This window comes from Hippopotamus amphibius, chromosome 3, assembly GCF_030028045.1.
Source record: "Hippopotamus amphibius kiboko isolate mHipAmp2 chromosome 3, mHipAmp2.hap2, whole genome shotgun sequence".
Taxonomy (NCBI): Eukaryota; Metazoa; Chordata; class Mammalia; order Artiodactyla; family Hippopotamidae; genus Hippopotamus; species Hippopotamus amphibius.
In genome coordinates, this window is record NC_080188.1 from 121,421,663 (window position 1) to 121,443,648 (window position 21,986).

General features: G+C 43.8%; 1 pseudogene; it reads left to right on the plus strand.

Annotated features, from left to right (window-relative positions):
• Nucleotides 1-1,881: 1,881 nt before the first annotated feature.
• Nucleotides 1,882-21,986, plus strand: part of LOC130848348 (pregnancy-associated glycoprotein 2-like) — a 34,220-nt pseudogene continuing 14,115 nt past the window's right edge.

The following is a 21,986-nucleotide window of genomic DNA, read 5'->3' on the forward strand; positions in this document are numbered from 1 at the left end:
GGATAGTCATTTTCACAATGTTGCTTCTTCCAATCCAAGAACATGCTATGTCCCTCCATCTCTATCGTTTTTTATTTCTTTCATTAGTGTCTTATACTTTTCTGCATACATGTCTTTTGCCTCCTTAGGTTTATTCCTACTTATTGTATTCTTTTTGTTGCAATGGTAAATGGGAGTGTTTCCTTGAGTTCTCTTTCTGCTATTTCATTGTTAGTGTATAAGAATGCAATAGAGGTCTGTGCATTCATTTTATACCGTGCTACTTTACAAAATTCATCAATTAGCACCAGCAGTTTGTTGATAGCTTCTTTAGGGATTTTTATGTATGAAATCATGTCATCTGCAAAGAGTGACAGGTGTCCTTCTTCTTTTCTAAATTTGATTCCTTTTATTTCATTTTTTTCTCAGATCACATGCAGGAACACTCAGGCCATGGAAATCCTGGAAGGAGGCATAAAACTCCATTGTCTTTACATTGGCTGAAATAACACTTTAACAGATAGCTTCTTCATCTCAGGCTGAGCTGAAGCTCTGAGTGGTCCTTTCTATCTCTTTTGAGAGATAAGACACTGAACAATTATTTCTATGTTTGGTTTGATACTTATAATATTTCAAGGCATGGATCTTTTTAGGGAATTATATTAGATGCTCAGCAAGTGGACATTGTTGAATTCATTGGTTTATATGATGCTGATGATTTTTCTTTACAAATGGAAGGGAAATTAACATGCTTAAGTTGCATTGTCTCTTATTCATACAACAAAGATGAATAGAACCCTCTCTCTGTCCCCTCTCTACTCCCACCTCTAGGGCAGAAATGAAAACTTGCACAGCCGACAGGGTGAATCCAGTATGCACATGTTTCAGGTTTGGCTCACACTATGTTTTGTGAGAAAGAAAAAAAAACACATGCTACCATTTAAAATCAGCGATTTTACATAAATATCCAGACTTCTGACTTATCTTAAAAATGGGGCCATCTAGACTGCTTTCCAGCATGGCAGTCATTAGTTGGAGCTAAACAGAGGTTGTCCCCCAGTAGGGCATGTGTTGCCCACCCCATGTCCATGACGCCCTCCCAGCTCTTGCATTCATTTATCTTACCTCTTGGGGCATGAGTTTGTGAGAACTGCCCTAGACAGTTATCTCACTGAAGATAAGGACCACCTGTGTCTTACTCGACTTTAATCTTCCAGTATCTAACCCATACCCCAGCACACTGGGTGCACCGCAAATATTTGTCAGATAATATGAAGTATCTTGTGGATGCTTGCATCACATTTCTTCCAGTAGTGAAATTCTGCAATTGTAATACTACTCTAGCTTAGATTTTTGATGCAGATTGGAATCATAAATGCCCCCAATCGGTGGTATCTGTCCCACTACATAAAGCCACACACTCATAGGTGACTGGGCTGCCCCTCAAGTCTTCACTTTGTCATTTGACCTCTTTTTTTCTAGAATCTCCTGTCAAATTGAGGACAGCAATGCACAACTCATGAATTTGCCAGGAAGACCACATGAGATCACAAATGTCAAGCATAGACCCCAGTGTTTACTTTTATCACATTATTGCCGGTGTCTTATCTTCAATTTGGCAAGAGTCTTCCCACTCTTAGTTAGTCCATGTGGTCCAGTTTGGTTTTTCAGCAAAGCCCCCAGGAAGAGATTACAGTACAAACCTATGTATTCTGAGAATTTTCTATGTACACACCCCTAGGACACCAGTGGAGGTAAAGATTTTATCGACAGTTTCATATTTCTTCTTAGATCCATTAGTGGCCAAAGGGTACAATTAGGGCAAGTCAGAGCATATATAACTAGCAGCATTTGGCCACCACTGCATGCTCTTTCCTGAGTAACTGCAGCCAGAAAAGAAACATGAAGTGCCTTGGAATCTTCGGGCTGGTGGCCTTCTCAGAATGCCTAGTCATGTAAGTATGGGGATTGTAAGTGGCATCACCTCACTTTCTGTGGCATTTCTTGTCCTCTTATTCTTCCAGCCATCACAGTTAGAAGGAAATATAATCATTCCCTGATAGTCTTCAAGTTCAACTCACAGTTATTGATGAGTACCTTGCCATGGGCACCGAGGAGCCCAAGAATCTTAGGGTTGGCTTGCAGGTTGCACAACTCTGGGGTTCAGTCAAATCACAACCTACTTGAAAATGGCACTCCTTGGAATTGTTCAGTGCACAACACCTGCAACTCTAAGTGTGGTCCAATAGAAGAGCACTTCTCCTGTGATTGCTTTTACATCTTCTCTCTGCTCTCTCTCCGTTTCTGTGTGAATGTGTCTGTCCTTCATTTCTGTATCTCTCTCTTTATCTCTCCATCTCTTTGGCTATCTCTGTGCATGCAGAAATCTCTGAGTTTTTTCCTTCATCTTTTGACTCTTCCTTCCTTCTCTAGCCTCTCCATTTCCTTTTTTATACCACATCTCCTGGGGTCCTCTCTCTACCTTCTCTTCTGCTTGGGCCCTGGAGAAAGATCAGGAAGGCTCCTTTTAGGCTGTTTTACCTCTAACAAGCAGGGTGACCGGAGCCAAGACAAAAACTCCCTGACTTTCAGTTTCTTCCCCTATAAAAAGACTTAGTGATCCCCCTTCTACCACCATCCCATAGCTTCTCTGAAAAAGATACAGTGGGTGGGCAATAGCAATGGTAATAGTTGTCACTGTTGAGACTTCCTACATATTACATCCATTATAACTATCATCTCACTTAATACCCACAATATCCTATATGGGTTTGGGGGTTATTATATTCCACCTTTTTTACCGATGGGGAAACTAAGACTCCAAATGCTCATTTGACTTAACTCACGATTACAGAACGCAACCTGTATTCAAACCCCTGCTCTTTGTAGTGCATCCCAATAATAAGACAATCATAAAAATGCTGTGTAAATACAGAGCACCATTACAATGCAAGATATGACAGTCACACAATAACATGGACCGATCACTGTAGCCCCTTCTTTGTTTCCTTTTCCCAATGCTCGATGAAAGAATCCCCTTAATGAAGATCAAGACCTTGGGAGAAACCCCCAGGGAGAAAATCCTGCTAACTCATTTCCTGGAGGAAAACACAGATGACTGGTCCCAGAATGCCACTGATGACCCCAAATTTTCTCTTCATCTCCTGAGGAACAGCCAGGATGTGAGTGTGTTGGGAGGATGGTGCTCCACAGCGCCCCCTGGTGCTCTGGCCTAGCACTGGGGTTCACTGGGAGGTACCAGGCTGCATGTTGGGGCTGGAGATCTTTCAGGAAGCAGACACAATGGGGAACAGGGCCCTCACTCCCAGAGGAGAAGGCACTCTCATCCTTGGCTCTTGATCTGTGGTGATTGGGCCCAGCAATGACCAGGTGAAAGGTAAACATCCGTTTCTGTGCCAAACATATGTCATTAGTTTGAGGGTGTTGTTCTTTCTGAACTAAGTGAGCCACAGAGCTACAGGTGAAAGGTGAGCCATGTCTGATCAAAAGATAAAGCCAACTGCACATCAAGTTTGAAATCCAAGGCAGGGGAAGATCAGCCTCCACAGATCGAATAAGGACACCAGAAAAAAGTTATTGAGCCCTATGGCCTGTGATGCCACAAAAATCTAACACTCTAGTTATTGTTATTGATTTTAAACAAGGTCTCGTCTCTCCTTCAAGGATGCATATGTCAACCCGAGATACAGGCAAAGAGTAAATACATGTCCAATAAAAGGGCCAACTGTGTGGTGTTGATAGGACATGGTCTAGTTTAGAGGAAGTGCCCTGGGTGACCTAAGAGGGCCACCTGGAGAAGGAAACACTTAGGCTGGGCCTTGAAGGGGAGACTGGAGAGCTCCTCAAATGAAGGCACCTGGATTTCCCTGGAGGTCCAGTGGTTAAGGCTCTGTGCTAATACTGCACTGACACAGGTGCCAACATTGGTTGGGGAAGTAAGATCACACATGGAAGAAAATAAAAAACAAATGCAGGCACCAGCCAGAGCAGAAACTGTGAAGGAGGATGTTTGGAAAGTGATTTCAGGAGACATACCACACCTGGAGGGGTAGAAGTCTGGGAATTGGGGGTGGCCCAGGCAGTCAGGCCTGCCCTAACTACTCCTTCTTGGCCCCATAGCTGATCTACTTCGGAAACATTACCATTGGAACGCCCCCTCAGCATTTCAAGGTCGTCTTTGACACCGGGTCATCTAATTTGTGGGTGTCCTCCATATACTGCTCAAGTCCCATTTGCCGTGAGTACCTGACCTGCTCTCCTGCTCTCACCCATCTTATACTCACTCTCCCGCCCACCATTCCTTGGCACCTAGGGACAATCATCTCTTGTGTGTGCAGGTGCAAAGAAGCTCTTCAACCCTCACTTGTCCACCACCTTCCAGAGCACATGCAGGGGCTTCGAATTGAAATATGGCTTTGGGAGGATTGTTGGATATCTTGGCTATGAAACCATTCGGGTAACTGGAAACCAGAAGCTGAGTCATGACTGGCCCTGGGAGTGACCACTGCTTCCAAAACACATGCAAGACCAACAAGGAGGGCCTGTCTTTCCCAACAGCTGCTAATGGCTGACCCTTGCCCTGCAAAACTTGTCCCTGGGGAGACAGGCTCCTGGCTGACACTCATATTCCCAGAATGGGTAACCCTGAGATTGGCTGGAGATGTGAATTTGCAGCACCTTTGCCCATGAGTAGCTCAAGGTTCATTTTGCTGGGAACAGGGAGAGAGGGAAGAAAAGCACCCACTTTTCTATTCTCACACTGTGCCAGGGACTTTCATGAGTACAACATGTTTAATCCTGCAACAACCCCACACAGCAAGTACTATGATTAGCTCCATTATACAGAAGAGGGAACTGAGGTGCCCACATCCAGGGCCTTGTAAAAGTCAGGCATCTGGTAAGAGGTGGAGCTGATCTGACCAGTCAGGATTCATGCAGGCATGGGCTATATGGGGAGAAAATAAAACTAATCTTGGGCTCTTGGAGGCAACCCAGGGCTTCAGGCATCTGGGCAGGGAAAGCAGGAGACCACAGATGTGGGAGTGGCCTGATAAAATGGATCCCACTCTAGGGGGCTTTTGAGAGTCCAATAAAATCTATGGTCTGTCTCCTCAAACAGTCTGAGTACTCTCTCTCTCTGTGTCTCTCTGCCTCTCTCTCTCTCTGTATCTCTCTCTCTCTCTAAGGTAAATACATCCCCAAAAGCATATTTTCCAGACAGAATTTTCATAAGAACCTTGGTAGTAACACAGCATAATGGGTTTCTGTGTTCCTGGGTAGATGCAGAATCCCCAGTGCATTGCAATAAATTCAGCCCATTTCTGTCATCTGATCACAGTGATGCCTAAGACAGAGATACGTTGCTCTCCACTCATTTTGTCAAGTGGAAACCATTTGGTCCTGTCCTGAGTCTCAGTTTCCCTACTTGTACAAAAGACATGAGTCCAATTTGACTCACTTCTGATGGTGTGTATAGGAGGATCAGGTGTTGGTTAAAATCTACAGCCTTGCACAAATGGAACATGAATTCCTGTCCTAATTTTGTCTAAACATCTGAGGTCAACTCAGGGCACAGCCAGGCCTCAGGTCTTCTCTGCATGCATCATGGCATCTGCACCCCAGACCAGGCCCAACCCCACATCCCAAATTTTACGTGGGAACCCTCTCCTCTCCCACAGATCGGGAACCTTGTCGACCTGGGCCAGGTATTTGGCCTGAGCGAGAAGGAGGTTGGGTTTGATGATGCACCCTTTGATGGCATCCTGGGCCTGGGTTACCCCAGCCTCGCCTTTAAAGGGACCACCCCTGTCTTCGACAACCTGAAGACACAAGGCATCATTTCTCAGGCTGTCTTTGCCTTCTACTTGAGCAAGTAAGTCTCACCTGGACAAGCACGCTCTGTAAATCAGCTGTAAGATCTTCTCAGTTGCATGAAAAATTATAGACTTTATGATCCAGAAGTTTCCTGAGATACTGTCTAGACCAGCATGACTATGGCCCCTGGGCCACATCTGTTCCCACCCCTCCCACGGGTTTGTATAAATAAAGTTTTATGGGAACACAGCCATGCTCATGGGCTCAAGGGCAATGGCTTGGTCCACGATGGGGAGGCAAGAAGAAGAGCAATGGAAGGTGTCAGGATACAGGTTGGAGGAAAAAGCAACAGGATTTGCTGATGAATTTGATATGAAAGGAAGGAGATGGATGGCCATAATGTTTACTTCCTCAGTAGCATTTAACCAGGAGCCCAGGACACAATTGACAGAAGCCAGTGGAAAATAAAAATGTGTGGTCTCCTGTAAAAAAGTATTAGGAATTACAAGACAGGGATAGCAAAGTGTGCGGCCCTGCAGAGTGTGAGTCCCATGAATGGCACAGGTCAAGGCCCATGAAGCCAATCCTGAGTTATCCTGAACCCATGCCCTTAGTGCTTTATGGACTTGGCTTTTCTGAAAAATGACAGGCTACACAAATGGGAGGCCAGAGCCCTCCAGATCGGTGTCCTCTGAAGGTATCTCTGAGGATTATGGTTGCTGGAGATGACAAGTCCCTCTTCAGAAGGGTGAGTGGTCGGAGCTCAGGCAGGCTGCCAAGTTTTGAACCTCTTCTGTGCCATTCATTAGTGAGTGACCTGCCTTGTGGGGTAATCAATAGCTCCATGTCTCAATATCTGCATCTGTAAAATGGGGACCATACTAGTGCCTCTGATAGGTGGATAAGAACAGCCCTCAGACAGTGAGTGGCATTATTCTCTGACAAAGAGCCGTCCCTCTTCCTTCTCTCCCCAGCCAGAAGCAGAATGGCAGTGTGGTGATGTTTGGTGGGGTGGACCACAGCTACCACAAAGGAGAGCTCAAGTGGATACCAGTGTCAAGAACCCAATTCTGGCAGATAACCATGAACCGGTAAGCTTCTCCCTCTAAGGGTCACCCCAAGTTTAATTCCCACATGTGCAGACGGACACATGCAGACACAAACAAATGTATGCAAAGACACAGTCACACACACAGACACATAGGCTACACCCACAAAGACACACATATAAACAAACACAAAGACATATATAAACACACACATTGGCACACCTATCAACATGCACAGGAACACAGATGCACACCCAAACACACACACACAGACAAACAGCCACAAACAGACACAGACAGAGACACACAGATACACAAACACACAGATACACACATGACCCATGGGCTCATATCACCTCAGATCTCCCACCTATGACTATAACTAGCTTCTTGAACAGGGTCCTGAGAGGTATGTGCAGCCCGAAGAGGGCTTCACCCACTGCACTTTGAGGCAGGTGGCATGGTTTGAGGACCATAAAGTGCAACGAAAAGAGGATCAGGGAGAAATTCCCCAGCATAAACAGTGTTGTCATAGGATGGCCAATTGTCCAGGGCTACGCAGAACCAAGGGAGTTCATATTACACAGAACAGCTAGCTTAAAAACAGGGAAATTCATGGACAAACTGGGAAAACTGGTCTCCTTAGGGAGAAGCTTGCCAGCACTGATGAGATGTTGGCTGCCTTCTTGGGACCTGAAAGCAACTCATACAAAGAAACATGCCCCCTACACATTGCCACCCACACCCATATCCCGGGCACAGAGTGGGGCAGGGGCTGTGATAGAGAGAATCAGGAAGCTGGGATCCAGGAGTAGCCTGAGAACAAGGGACAATAACTGATGGGATTCTGTGTGACACCCTCACACAAAAGCTTACATGTGCTTTGGAGGCCCACTGGGCTAGCTTGGACATCGCCTGCCTGGTAGTCTCAGTGTCTCAGCTGGGGAGAGGGCATTGGGGGGAACCAACCTCTCCCAGGGCAGCCTGTTTTTCCCTCCTCTACACTATGAGCATCTGTTGCTCCAGAGAACATTCATCTTCACTGTGTGGGGTGACACATTATTGTTCAGACACCAGACACAGGGCTCTGGTTATTCCTCATTCATTTCTTCACTCATTCATTCATTCACTACACAAACAAGCATTGTGCATGCACTGTGTGCTGGGCACTTGAGGGTGGCACTGCAGATACAATTTGCCCTCACATCTAGTAAGGCAGATATACATGAAACGAGTCACATACATAATGAATTACCACATTGGTACATGCTACAAATAAGGTAGAGTCTACACAGAGTGACCCAGGCAGGAGTCTGATCTAATCTGGGGGAAGACATCCCTCAATAAGTGACATTTATTCTGGAACATGGAAGAGAAGAAAAAAATAGCTAGGTAAAGTGTATCGGGGTCTTTTAGAAAGGGCAACCAGCACATGTCAAGGTCCTGAGTAAAAAAAAGAGCTTGGTGCATTCAAGATTCAAAGGAAGTCAAAGAAGGTGACATGACCAGAGCAAAGGAAAACAGTCAGAGCAGGAGCTGAAGGGTTGTTCTGGAGACAGTTGTGTGTGGGGTGGGGTGGCAGTTGTGGTGGGAAATTTCAGAGTGATCCTGGTGCCCACTTTTTCCCACTCTCTCTCAGCATTACCATGAACGGGATGGTTGTTGGTTGTTTCAATGGCTGCCAGGCCATACTGGATACCGGGACCTCGATGCTGCTTGGCCCACCTAGACTGGTCACCAACATCCACAGTCTCATCAATGCCACATGTTCCGGTCGAGAGGTGAAGGGACATGCCACAGGGTCACTCTGGGACTCTCCACATACCAGGGATCAGCTGGGCCAACCTCTCTCCACTTTCTCTAACAGTACGTGGTTCCATGTAGCTCCATCACACAACTGCCTACCTTCAGCCTCAACATCAACGGCAATGAATATCCAGTGCCTCCTCAAGCCTACATCCAGAAGGTGAGGGGCCAACCCTGGGGGCTGGTTCTCAAATCTGGGACTGGCAGGAACCCTTTGGCTGCTGCTGGGAGGAGGGGAACATCTGCAGGGGAAGCCGCACCCCTGCAGATGCTGCTGAGCCCCTGTAGTTGGTCCAGTGCCTCCCACAAAACTAACCACTTGAGAGCAGAGGGCAGTCTGGTACATCCATCATTCTGGGATAAATGGAGACATCACCCTGTGCTGGCATGGTGTGAGGCACAAGGAGAGGGGAACACTAAGGGCCTCTGCCCTCAGAGATCCTCAGTTCCATCAGAGCCCTCAGATGAATGAACACAGAAAGTCAGCTCAACAATCCCTGAAACAGACCCAGGGGCAAGTGGGGTTGGCAGGTTACAGTCTCAGTGTGTTTTCCCACCATAATGATGAACAGTCCCCCTTCCCATCTGGAAAGTGTCCTGGTGGATGATCAATTACATGATTCCCCTAGACCTCAGCTGTGACTTCTGCTTGCAAAGCCCTAATTCACCATCTGTGAGCTGGGCTTCCAGAGCTCTCTATGGGGAAGTTGGAAGCTCAAATGTGAGTAAGAGGTGCCCAGTGACTGAAAAAGCCCCAGGACGTGGTTGAGGGTTTATGTCAGCTCCTTGTGGGAGTTCAGAGGAGGCTGATGGGCTCAAAGAAGGTTTTGAGGAAGACATGGAAGTCAGTAATTTGAATCCCCCAGCCTCATGGAGGCATGAGGAGGCCTGCTTGGGTTGAGACAAATCTACACTAGACTCCACGCAAATAGAACCTTCGGGTGATGTGTGAAGCAGTGCAGCATCCAGATTAGGGGAAATGAGGGCTACAAACAAGGGGAGCACCAGGGTGAGTTTCCCAACCCAACCTGGAGTGGCCAGGGAAGGAGAGCATGGGTCCGGAAGGCTTCTTAGAGGGGCTGAGCACAGTTTTAAAGAAAATGTTGTGGAAAGAGGCGGAAGAAAAGGCATTCTCTGCAGAGAAAACAGAGAGCATGGGTCAAAAGAAAAGAAACAAGAGAACGATGAGACAGTCTTAATTTTTTTGCACTGTTTTGAAATACAGTTGATTTACAATGTTGAGTTACTTTCTGCTGTACAGCAAAATGATTCAGTTACAGATATATATAAAGATATATAAATATACATATATTGATATACATTCATTTACCTATGCATTTCCATTACGGTTTGTCACGGGATATTGAATATATTTCCCTTTGCTATACAGGAGGACTTTTTGTTTATCCACCCTCGATATAGTAGCTTACATCTGCTAATCCAAAACTCCAATCCTTCCCTCCCCTACCCCTCACCTTCAGGGCAAACACATGTCTTGGCTATTCTTGTTCTTGGATGGGCACCACCCTTCCTCAGTTTCGAAGAGAGCTACTTGGTTCTAACTAAAAAAGGGACATAAAACTAAGAAGTTGTCACCGCTGAATAATCAGGGGGGTGGCAGGTAAGGACTAAGGCTGACTGGGGTGTATTGTCATCTCCCCCAGAATCACCGAGGCCGCTGCCTCAGCACCTTTCGAAGCGAAACATACAGCTCAAAGGAATTGGAGACCTGGACCCTTGGTGCCGTCTTCCTGAGGTTGTATTTCTCAGTTTATGATCGGGAAAACAACAGGATTGGCCTGGCTCCTGCAGCGTAAATGCTGGGGCTGCTTCAGGGATCAATAATGCCCACTTCAAATGCACATTCATTCACACGTAAGGCCCTCCTGCCCAGGGATGGTGGTGGACTGTGTTTGGTGTTCTACAAAGCCCTATTCCCAGTAAAGAATAAAGGATTCCATTCCCAATGCTGCTTATACGAATGGTTGCCTCACTTTGGGTTAGGGAGATGCTTAATAATCGGGCAGGATCTAGAACCTCGTGTGAACCACTAGTGAGAGGAGCCCAACTCCAACTGCCTTCAAGGAAAGGGGAGACTTACTGGAAGGATACTGGGGATCCAGGACACAGAAACCAGAGCAGATCCACACATCTCAGTGACTGGACCCAATAAATCAGAAGCCATCAGCTCACTCTTTCTCTCCCTCCCCATTTCCCTTCTCTCATCTTTGATTCTCTTAGCCTGATAGCTTTCCTCCTTCAGGCTTCTACAAATATGTATCCAAGGGGCCTAACCCATAAGGAAAGAAGCTAAGAAAACATCAGGGTACCAGGGAAGGCTCTGATTGATCCACATCAAACCGCGTGTCCAGCCCTAGAAAAACCATTATGGCCGGGGGCATGGAGTAATATAATTGGCTTTACTTGGTTAATTGTCCATGACCACCATGATTGTCAGTTTCCTCTGGCATCATGGGAATGGAGGTTGGAAGAGGCAGCCCCAAAGGAAGTGGCAGGGGAATGTGTCACACCATGGAGACATGGTGTTGGCACAACCACTCCATCATATCCTCACTTATAGAGATAATAAGGGGTAATAAAAATAGGTTCTATTCTTCCCATCTCAGAGAACCTTTGGCAGTGGGATTCTCCTCTAGGGGGTTTCTGGGTGAGACCCTTCAACCTGAGATAGTTCCCTTTGTCCCCACACCCCACGCTCCAGCTCTCTGCCACCCACTCCTGCAGTGTCCTTTCTAATCCCACTTCACATGTGACAGACCATGTGAATCCCTGAACCAGCCCCACCCCTCCAGGCCCTGGGATGCCCCTTCCCTTTGCCTCCAATGCTACAGGGGAGGATTCCACTCATGTGAAGGGGTCACAGTGTGCACAAAGCCTTCAGCCTTTCTGAGCATCCTCTGGGGCAGAGCTACAAATCATCTGGAACAAGCTGTCATGATTTTGGCACATTTGGAGTAGAATCATCACTTCTTCACTCCTGGAGACTGCACCCAGAAGCCCAGGCTGTGGATAGCAAGGGTCAGAAGTGGAGGGAGACCCAGATGAGAGAAGGAGCAGGAAAGAATACATAAGGTGGAAAACGCACCCCAATGTAATGCATAATATGAACCTTTACTCACGCAAGACCAACATCAGTGAAAGGGACATCTCCCATCCTTCCTCTTCTTTTGATTCAAAACAAATTGCCTGAACACCTACTATGTGCTATGTACTGTGGTGCACCCCAGGGATAGAGGGTTGTTTAGGAACCCACCACTGGTTGAGGGACACAGATAATGAGACAACCCCCAATGAGGAGGGCCAGATGGATAAAGAGAGAGGTGTCTGTAGGAGGCCAGAGGAGTGAGGGCCTTCCTCTTCAGGGAGCCAGGGAAAGCTTGGTTTGAGTGAGGGGGGCATTGACTTCAGTCTTGCCATCCCACCCTGAGACACAGCCCTCTGCCCTGCAGTTCCCATGTGTGTGCAGATCTGCCCTGTGTCCACAATTACATGTGCCTCATCCCTTTGGGATGGCACTGGATTGTGATCAGCTTGAAGGCAGTGACAGAGGACCAGTAGCAGAGCTTATAAAGGGAGGAAAGGTGAGAGCACAACTGGTAATTTTTAATAGTAAATATCATGATCTGGGCTTGATGGAGACTCATGTGAACAGTTACTCAAACTCATTTTCCAAGTGCTCTTCATGGAACCATAAGCCATGTCTCTGTGTTGGTAAGAAACCACCAATAAGAGTATAAGTAATAGCTCTGGTTAATTACATATGCCATGTCACTGTCTCCTCATGAGCCTCTGCAGGAGATGAAGGAAGTCTCCTCCAAACTTCTGGCCCCAGGACTGGTGACAGGCACATAGTAGGCCCTCAATAAATACATGTTGAATAATTGAATGGATGGATTCATAGATGCTTCCACTAGAACACACTGCTGTATCCCTCTGGGGAGGCATATGGTGTCAGTATGGATTACTGCCATAATATCAACCAGAGAAAGTCAGACTTTGCTTCCCTACATGAGCCTAGGGCTGAGGCTAGATCTGTGTCTGTTAATGATCCCACTGTTCCTGAGACTCTGTATTTGTAGCTCATGCTAGCAACATTAGGATAAATTCTGATATTCATCGAATTTTGTTTTTTCTTTTTTTTTTTTTTTTTTTTGGCCACAGCACAATGTGGAATCTAATTTAACTGACAGGGGTCAAACCCACTTCCCCTGCATGCAAAGTGATGATTCTTCACTCCTGAACCACCAGGGAAGTTCCAAAGTCTGATATTCAAAGTAACAATCTTCCCCCATCTTCCACTTTTATCCTTTACCCATTGCAGAACAGAGACATGTATAGCCACTAGTGAGAGAAAAGGTAGGAGAAAAAAAGAAAAAAACAAACATAGATCACAACACTTCTTGACAGAGTGTAAACTGGTACAGTCTTCCTGGAGATGACTCCTTAATATATGGATGGTCTTTGTCTCAGCAATTTTGCTACTGAGGTTTATGCTAAAGCAATGATCAGAAGCACATAAAGACATAAATAAGCAAGGATAGAGTCATCAGTGTCTCTTAAAAAATGGAAAATCTGGGACATCCAAAAGCCCATTAAACATAAAGTTTCCACAGCATAGATAGGTCATCATGCAGACAACTGCCTTCAAATTGTGTTTGAGGAGAATATTTAATGTGAGGAGAAATTGTTCCAATATGACATTGAGAGAAAAGAACAGAATACAAAACAGCATGATCCCAGGTTTGCTAAGCACATGGAAGACAGTGCAGGATACTTACCAGGCATGTATATCCTGGAGCTTTTCTGCCTGGGTTCAGATCCCACCTCTGACACCTACCAGTCATAAGACTTTCATAAGTTCATTTCTGGACATCAGTTTCCTATTCTGTAAACTTGAGATATGAATAGTTCATCCCTCACTAATCATCAGGAAAATGCAAATCAAATGACAATAAGACACCATCTCACACCCATTAGGATGGTCATTATCAAAAACCAAAAGATAACAAGTGTTGACGGGGATGTGGAGCCCTGTACACTGTTGGTGGGGATGTAAAATGGTGTAGCCCCTGGAGAACATAATGGAGATTCCTAAACAATGTAAAAAGACAATTCCGATTTGATCCAGCAACCCCACTTCTGGATATGTATTCCAAAAAATTAAAATCATGATCTAAAAGGGATATTTGTCCTGTGATGTACGTGATCACATCATTCACATTACCCAAGATGTAGAAACAACTTTGATCTATCAACAGTTGAATGGATAATAAAAAGAGGTAGAGACATACAAAGAAATATCATTCGGACATTTTTAAGAAAAAAATTATACATTTATTTGGCTTGCTGGGTTATAATTGCACAACATTGGCTCTTCAGTTGCTGCAGGCAGGATCCTTAGCTGTGCCATGTGGACTATAAGTTGTGACATGTGTGATCTACTTCCCTGGCCAGGGAGGGAAACCAGATCCCCTACATTGGGAGCACGGAGTCTTCTCCACTGCGCCACCAGGAAAGTCCCAGTCACAGCTGTTTATATATCTAATTTCTTTCAACCAATTTAATGTGCTGCTAAAACTGAAACCATGCACCTCAAATTAGGACTGAACCCAGGGGGCTGGGAATCAAACCCAGTGCAAATCCAAATTCTTCCAACTGAGATCACACACCTGGTTTCAGGACTGAATGAAGCTCAGGTTCTTGATATCTCATCACAGAAAGAATTCGGTGAGAGACAAACTGATAGGTAAGAAGTGGATTTATTTACACAGAAATACACTCCACAGTCTATGGGCCATCTCAGAAGGTGAGAGGGGCATCAGGGTATGGGGTTGTCAGTTTTTATAGGGGTGGGTAATTTCATAGAATAATATGTGGGAGGAGTATTCCAGCTATTTCAGGAAGGGGCGATGATATCCAGGAATTGGGCCACCACCCACTTTTTGATCCTTATGATTGTGTGACTGAGGCTTAAGGTCTAGAGGAAATCTACTTTTGCAATATCTTGGACCCATTTGGCTCTACTCAGCTTGTGTCATGTCCTCTGGCTATGTCATTATTTCAAAAGTTGTGCCCAGCCCTATTCCCTCCTCTTTCATTCCCCTCTCAGAGATGTTACTCCCATATTCTTTTCTTTTAATTAATTAATTAATTTATTTATTTACTTACTTACTTATTGGCTACACAGGGTCTCTGTTGGTGTGAGCAGACTTTCTATATTTGTGGGAGTGGGGGCTACACTTTGTTGGAGTGCACAGGCTTTCATTGCAGTAGTTTCCATTGTTGCAGAGCACAGACACTAGGCACAAGTGGTTCAGTAATTTTGGCAAATGGCTTAGTAGTTGTGGCTCATGGGCTCTAGAGCAGACTCAGTAATTGTGGCACATGAACTTTGTTGCTCCACAGCATGTGGGATCTTCCCATACCAGTGATCAAATCCATGTCACCAGCATTGGCAGGTGGACTCAACTTCTGGGCCACAAGGGAAGTCCCTACTCCCATATTCTTATGGGAAGCAGAAGGGCAATGATCCATCCCCTGTAACTATTTCAAGGCTGAGTAGGGGCATTGACCATGCCTGTCAGGGAGTAAAAATCTCTAGATGCCTGATCTAGGGGCCCCCAGGGCAGGACAGCTCCTTGTTTGAAGTCAGTATATGCTGGAATCCTCACATAGCCCTCATCTTGTTGTGGAACTGTTGTAATTACTTCCATAGCCATCTATGAATCTCCTTGATGAAGAAGCACTTTTTCTACCAGCATCAGAGTACAGAAATATCTATAAATGAAAGAATATTTAAAAGGTATGGTTAAACATCTCATTACACTATATTCAATAAACTTGTTAACAATAACCAGAATTATGATATCTCATCGCATCATATGAACTAACCTACCAAATAATCCTAGTTACATATTTCTCTTTAAGATGACTCAGGGGCCCTCTGAGGCATCCCACAGTTAGCTGGAAATCAAGAGAAACTTAATTAAAATTGATATTTGTGAAGTTTGTCAAAAGCTTTTAAAACACTTGGTCAAATATGTTCACGGTTCACTATGAGACAATACTTACTCTGTAACCAAAGTTACAAAAGACCTCAAAAGAAAATTCAGATCAATTAAAGGCAAAGACACTCATACTAGATGTTTTTTTTTTTTTTTTTTTTTTTTATTATTTTATTTTATTTTTTTGGGGGTACACCAGGTTCAATCAATTGTTTTTATACACATATCCCCATATTCCCTCCCTTCCTTGACGCCCCCCCCTCGATTCCCCCCCACCCTCCCTGCCCCAGTCCTCTAAGGCATCTTCCATCCTCGAGTTGGACTCCCTTTGTTATACAACAACTTCTCACTGACTATTTTACAGTTGGTAGTATATATATGTCTGTACTACTCTCCCGCTTCTTCTCAGTTTCCCCTTCACCCCCCGCCCCCTCCCATACCTCGAGTTCTCCAGTCCATTCTCTGTATCTGCTTCCCTGTTCTTGTCACTGAGTTCATCAGTACCATTTTTAGATTCCGTATATGTGAGTTAGCATACAATATTTGTCTTTCTCTTTCTGACTTACTTCACTCTGTATGACAGATTGTAGTTCTATCCACCTCATTACATATAGCTCCATCTCATCCCTTTTTATAGCTGAGTAATATTCCATTGTATATATATGCCACATCTTCTGTATCCATTCATTTGTTGATGGGCATTTAGGTTGCTTCCATGTCCTGGCTATTGTAAAGAGTGCTGCAATAAACATGATGGTACAAGTTTCTTTTGGGATTATGGTTTTCTTTGGGTATATGCCCAGGAGTGGGATTACTGGATCATATGGTAGTTCTATTTGTAGTTTTTTAAGGAACCTCCAAATTGTTTTCCATAGTGGCTGTACCAACTTACAGTCCCACCAACAGTGCAGGAGAGTTCCCTTTTCTCCACACCCTCTCCAACATTTGTTGTTTCCAGACTTTGTGATGATGGCCATTCTGATTGGTGTGAGGTGATACCTCATTGTGGCTTTGACTTGCATTTCTCTGATGATGAGTGATGTTGAGCATCTTTTCATGTGTTTGTTGGCCATATGTATGTCTTCTTTGGAGAAATGTCTATTTAGGTCTTCTGCCCATTTGTGGATTGGGTTATTTGCTTTTTTGGTATGAAGCTGCATGAGCTGCTTGTATATTTTGGAGGTTAATCCTTTGTCCGTTGTTTCATAGGCAACTATTTTTTCCCATTCTGAGGGTTGCCTTTTAGTCTTGTTTATGGTTTCTTTTGCTGTGCAAAAGCTTTTAAGTTTCATGAGGTCCCATTCGTTTATTCTTGATTTTATTTCCATGATTCTAGGAGGTGGGTCAAAAAGGATGTTGCTTTGATGTATGTCAAAGAGTGTTCTGCCTATGTTTTCCTCTAGGAGTTTGATAGTGTCTGGCCTTACATGTAGGTCTTTAATCCATTTGGAGTTTATTTTTGTGTATGGTGTTAGGGAGTGTTCTAATTTCATTCTTTTACATGTTGCTGTCCAATTTTCCCAGCACCACTTATTGAAGAGGCTGTCTTTTTTCCATTGTATACTCGTGCCTCCTTTGTCAAAGATAAGGTGCCCATATGTGTTTGGGCTTACTTCTGAGTTCTCTATTCTGTTCCATTGATCTTCCTTTCTATTTTTGTGCCAGTACCATACTGTCTTGATCACTATGGCCTTGTAGTATAGTTTGAAGTCAGGAAGCCTGATTCCACCAACTCCATTTTTCCTTCTCAAGATTGCTTTGGCTATTCGGGGTCTTTTGCGTTTCCATACAAATCGTAAGATTTCTTGCTCTAGTTCTGTGAAAAATGCCATTGGTAATCTGATCGGGATTGCATTAAATCTGTAAATTGCTTTGGGTAGTACAGTCATTTTCACGATGTTGATTCTTCCAATCCAGGAACATGGTATATCCCTCCATCTGTTTATGTCATCTTTGATTTCTTTCATCAATGTCTTAAAGTTTTCTGCATACAGATCTTTTGCCTCCTTAGGCAGGTTTATTCCTAGGTATTTTATTCTTTTGGTTGCAATGGTGAATGGGAGAGTTTCCTTAATTTCTCTTTCTGCTCTTCCGTTGTTAGTGTATAGGAATGCAAGAGATTTCTGTGCATTAATTTTGTATCCTGCTACTTTACTAAACTCATCAATGAGTGCTAGCAGTTTTCTGGTAGAGTCTTTAGGGTTTTCTATATATAGTATCATGTCATCTGCAAAGAGTGATAATTTTACTTCTTCTTTTCCAATTTGGATTCCTTTAATTTCTTTTTCTTCTCTGATTGCTGTGGCTAACACTTCCAAAACTATGTTGAATAACAGTGGTGAGAGTGGACACCCTTGTCTTGTTCCTGTTCTTAGAGGGAATTCTTCCAGTTTTTCTCCATTGAGAACAATGTTGGCTTTTGGTTTGTCATATATGGCTTTTATGATGCTGAGGTAATTTCCTTCTATGCCCATTTTCTGGAGAGCTTTTATCATAAATGGATGTTGAACTTTGTCAAAAGCTTTTTCTGCATCTATTGAAATGATCATATGGTTTTTATCCTTCAATTTGTTGATATGATGTATCACGTTGATTGATTTGCGTATATTGAAGAATCCTTGCATCCCAGGGATAAACCCCACTTGATCGTGGTGTATGATTTTTTTAATGTGCTGTTGCAGTCTGTTCGCTAGTATTTTGTTGAGGATTTTTGCATCTATATTCATCAGTGATATTGGTCTGTAGTTTTCTTTTTTTGTGACATCTTTGCCTGGTTTTGGTATCAGGGTGATGGTAGCCTCATAGAATGAGTTTGGGAGTGCTCCGCCTTCTGCAATATTTTGGAAGAGTTTGAGAAGGATAGGTGTTAACTCTTCTCGAAATGTTTGATAGAATTCGCCTGTGAATCCATCTGGTCCTGGGCTTTTGTGTGTTGGGAGATTTTTAATCACTGCCTCAATTTCTGTACTTGTGATTGGTCTGTTCATGGTTTCTATTTCTTCCTGGTTCAGTCTTGGAAGATTGTATTTTTCTAAGAATGTATCCATTTCTTCCAGGTTATCCAATTGATTGGCATATAGTTGCTTGTAGTAGTCTCTCATGATGTTTTGTATTTCTGAGGTGTCCGTTGTGACTTCTCCTTTTTCATTTCTAATTCTGTTGATTTGCATCTTCTCCCTTTTTTTCTTGATGAGTCTGGCTAATGGTTTATCCATTTTGTTAATCTTCTCAAAGAACCAGCTTTTAGTTTTATTTATTTTTCTTATGGTTTCTTTCCTTTCTTTTTCATTTATTTCTGCTCTGATCTTTACGATTTCTTTCCTTCTGCTCATTTTGGGGTTTCTTTGTTCTTCTTTCTCTAGTTGTTTGAGGTGTAAGGTTAGGTTGTTTATTCGATCATTTTCTTGTTTCTTAAGGTAGGACTGTATTGCTATAAACTTCCCTCTTAGAACTGCTTTTGCTGCGTCCCATAGGTTTTGGGTTGTTGTGTTTTCGTTGTCATTTGTTTCTAGATACTTTTTGATTTCCTCTTTGATTTCTGTAGTGATTCCTTGGTTGTTTAATAGTGAATTGTTTAGCCTCCATGTGTTTGTATTTTTTGCAGTTTTTTTCCTGTAATTGATATCTAGTCTCATGGCGTTGTGGTCTGAGAAGATGCTTGATATGATTTCAATTTTCTTGAATTTGCTGAGGTTTGATTTGTGACCCAAGATGTGATCTATCCTGGAAAATGTTCCGTGTGCACTTGAGAAGAAAGTGTAGTCTGTCTTTTTTGGATGGAATGTCCTATAAATATCAATTAAGTCGAGATGGTCTAATGTGTCATTTAAAGCTTGTGTGTCTTTATTTATTTTCTGTTTGGATGATCTGTCCATTGATGTAAGTGGGGTGTTCAAGTCTCCCACTATAATTGTGTTACTGTCGATGTCCCCTTTTATAGCTGTTAGCATTTGCCTTATGTATTGAGGTGCTCCTATGTTGGGGGCATAGATATTTACCATTGTGATATGTTCTTCTTGGATGGATCCCTTGATCATTATGTAGTGCCCTTCCTTGTCTCTTTTAATAGTCTTTACTTTCAGGTCTAATTTGTCTGATATGAGTATTGCTACTCCAGCTTTCTTTTGACTTCCATTTGCGTGGAATATCTTTTTCCATCCCTTTACTTTCAGTCTATATGTATCCCTTGGTCTGAAGTGGGTTTCTTGTAGGCAGCATATAGAAGGGTCTTGTTTTTGTATCCATTCAGCCAGTCTGTGTCTTTTGGTTGGAGCATTTAGTCCATTTACATTTAAAGTGATTATTGACATGTGTGTTCCAATGACCATTTTCTGAATTGTTTTGGGTTTGTATTTGTAGGTGTTTTCCTTTTCTTGTGTTTCCTACTTAGAGAAGTTCCTTTAGCACTTGTTGTAAGGCTGGTTTGGTGGTGCTGAATTCTCTTAACTTTTGCTTGTCTGGAAAGCTTTTGATTTCTCCCTCAAATCTGAATGAGATTCTTGCTGGGTAAAGTATTCTTGGCTGTAGGTTTCTCTCTTTCAGGACTTTCAGTATATCCTGCCATTGCCTTCTGGCCTGCAGAGTTTCTGTAGAAAGGTCAGCTGTTATCCTGATGGGTTTTCCCTTATATGTTGTTTGTTGCTTTTCTCTTGCTGCTTTTAACATTTTTTCTTTGTGTTGAATTGTCGTTAGTTTGATTAATATGTGTCTTGGTGTATTTCTCCTTGGGTTTATTCTGTATGGGACTCTCTGTGCTTCTTGGACTTGGTTCATTATTTCCTTTCCCATGTTGGGGAAGTTTTCCACTAGAACCTCTTCAAATATTTTCTCAGACCCTTTCTTGTTTTCTTCTTCTTCTGGGATGCCTATAATTCGAATGTTGGTACGTTTAAGGTTATCACTGAGGTCTCTGAGGCTGTCTTCTAGTCTTTTTATTTTTTTATCTTTTTCCTGCTCTGTGGCGTTTATTTCTTCCATTCTATCTTCCAACTCACTTATTCGTTCTTCTGCCTCAGTCATTCTGCTGGTTAGAGCATCTAGAGTATTTTTAATTTCAGTTATTTTGTTATCCATTGCTGTTTGTTTTTCTGAGTTCTTATGAACTGTTTCTTGTACTTTCTCTATTTTGGTATCGAGATTTTGTATCATTTTTACTATCATTACTCTAAATTCTTTTTCAGGCATTTTTCCTATTTCCTCCTCATTTATTTGGTCTTGTGGGTTTTTTTCCTGCTCCTTTGCCTGCATGGTGTTTCTTTGTTTCCTCATGGTTGTCCAAGCTTTTGGGGTTGCTTGTCCTGGTGATAGAGGTGTTTATAGAAGACTGTCCAAGCCTCAGACTAATGTCCAAGTATTGGATTAAACGAATATTCAGTCAGGCTGAGTGAATTAAGTCTCTCTCCCAGACACAGCATTCGTCAGCAACAACACACTTCAGGCTTGCCTGAACTCTGCTCATAGGTGGCAATCCTGCACATTGTCATCAAAACTAGAATGGCTTTTAGGTAGATTCAAAGCCTCTCTCTCCTGGTATCTGAGTTCAACTGCGGCCTCTCCTGAGCTCTTCCACAGCGAGGACTCTCCTCCTTGCCAGTGTGTTTCAGAACAACACAGAAAGCATCTGCTTCTAGGCCTCAGAAACGCTCGATTTTGAAGACGCTCCTGAAGAACCCTCGGAGGAGCCGTCTGGGCCACGTGCAGACACCGGAGGGCTCAGCAGTTCTCCCGCGCTGGCCTCCTGAGGCGAGCGAGGCGGGCGTCCTTGCAGCCCTGCTTCCTCCGGGCCGCACGCGCTCTCTGCACCGCCCCGCCGGGTCCTCCCTTAGCGCGCGGCCGACACGGGCCGCTCGGGGCGTCGCGTCCCACCGCGCGTGGCCCGCGGGCCTTAGGGCGGCCGGCTCCTCCTCAGACCTGGCTCAGGGCCGCGTCTGCTCTGGGAGAGGCCGGGGCGCTTTTCCTACGCCCCCATCCTTCACCCCGACGCCTGAAGGGACCCTCCCCTCCCCATACTAGATGTTATTAAAAGCTGTATTTCAACAACACTTTCGAGGGAGAAACTAAACTCAATGTTCACTCACATGCTTCCAACAAAATCCATTTACCAAAGTAAATTTACTCCAATGTTAGCAAATCTTGATCATGCACAACTCTTTTCATTACTATTTTCCTCATTCCTTGCACCTTCTTTTACTGAACACATACATCTTACTTTCCTTAAAAGGTGTTTTTTTTTTTTCCATAAAGAGTTACTTTCTGGTAACCAATTAACAACAGAATAAGGTTTTATTTGACC